The 1,676-nt window shown below is 42.8% G+C and overlaps 1 protein-coding gene across 1 annotated transcript in view; it reads left to right on the plus strand.

Moving 5' to 3' along the window:
• Positions 1-565: 565 nt before the first annotated feature.
• LOC101863472 (putative molluscan insulin-related peptide(s) receptor) overlaps positions 566-1,676 on the plus strand; it is a gene marked incomplete in the record, with an annotated part of 140,638 nt that continues 139,527 nt past the window's right edge. The window contains 1 exon segment of the mRNA XM_013080393.2: positions 566-684.

Raw genomic sequence — 1,676 nt, forward strand, 5'->3', positions numbered from 1 at the left:
GGTGAGAGTGACAGAGTGTGTGTGTGTGTGTGTGCGTGTGTGTGTGTGCGTGTGTGTGTGTGTGTGTGTGTGTGTGTGTGTGTCGCACAACACGCAACAAACACTGACTCACAAGTACGCGTCCTCAAACGCATTTATTATTAATTTAGCCTAAGAGATTCATAAGACAAACGCCTAAACAATAATATAAGCGGAATAACTTTCGTTTGTTTTTATAGACCGGCGATAAACGGCCAAAGAGAACAGGGTATACCCAACGGTAAAAGTCAAAAAGGTGAAGAACAGTGCAATCAAGCTCGCACGAACAGCATACTGCATTCTGATCATTGGTTCACCTGCCAGAAATCTGCTCAAGTATTGTGCATACATAATGTGACGAGCCTACAATGAGCGCGAACGAAGTAGGTCAAAATGTTCCACTTGGGTAGGGGTGTGGGGGTTGGGCTTGTTTTTGTGTGCGAAACTTTCGCTGCCCTCGTTTCTCGTAGCTCTACACGAATTATATCGGCGCAGAACCAATCGCCTGCCGATTACGAGGTCAGTGGGCTTTTTTTTCGGTGTCAGTGGTGTAGGCCTATGTTGTAGCCTCTAAAGTGGAGTGTGCTAGGAAATCAAAGGATGTACATACGATATTGATACTGACTCCGGTGTCGCCCTTCCCTTGTGCTTGGACACTGGTCAAAAGTATGTACCAAACTTTTAGACAGATTTATACTTTTTAAGTGGTTTTAAAAAATCGAGAAAAACTGAAGCGTGCAAGAGTTGACCAGTCTGGGATGGGGATGTTGTGTTGTTCTCGTCAAGCATGGGGTTCGCTGTAAACTAAAACAACAAACTTCTGTAAACTTTAACTTAAAAAGTTTTCGAGTTCACTATCTTCAAATGAAAATTGTACAGCAGTATATTTGTTTGCTTCAGTTATATTTTCTTCTTCTATGAAGGCTTTATCAACCTATTGCTTGTACGTTTTATGGGCTGATTGTTTCGGTTTATGTTCATTCAGTAATTATTGGCATTCACTCCATGGCCCATGGGCTAACAAGATTATAGAGGCCTAACTGTAACTTTCAGGAGCTCTTGATTGTAACTCTTGATTAGGCTAGAATGCTAGATTCACTGAATAATCGGCCATGGTCATGCATTATTTTCTTTCGTTAGCCTAAGTTTTTCTCTGGGGTTGAAGCGGATATATTTTGTAAAGGCTCTTTAAGTTAGTTGGGAAATGTTTAAAGTTAGAATCGTAGATTTTACGTGTACTTCGACCTTCTCATATTACTTCAATTTTTCAGTTGAACACTCAGTCAGACACAACAGTGGGTCGTCTCTGACCGAGATATTTAGATCTTGTTCCTAGGCTTAGTAGTCCTACAGTGGGAGGACTTCCGTAATGAGCGACCACCCCATCAAACACAATAAAGAAGAGGCCTAGACTTAACCCTACCCCTACTCCTACCCCTACCCCTACCCCTACCCCTACCCCAAGCCCTCAATTCTGCTCTGGGTAAGATTGAAGAATACCGGACCAGCGGACTGACTTTGGTCTTTGCCTATGTCTCAACCTTTGGAATTCATGATTTTCCCCAGTTTTTATCTCTCAAAGTAGGAGAATCTCGGACCCGTAGATCTATTCATAAAATTTTATCAGGGGGGAGACCCCCCTGAAACCCCCCCCACCT

This window comes from Aplysia californica, unplaced genomic scaffold (genome assembly GCF_000002075.1).
Source record: "Aplysia californica isolate F4 #8 unplaced genomic scaffold, AplCal3.0 scaffold00005, whole genome shotgun sequence".
NCBI classification, from domain to species: Eukaryota; Metazoa; Mollusca; class Gastropoda; order Aplysiida; family Aplysiidae; genus Aplysia; species Aplysia californica.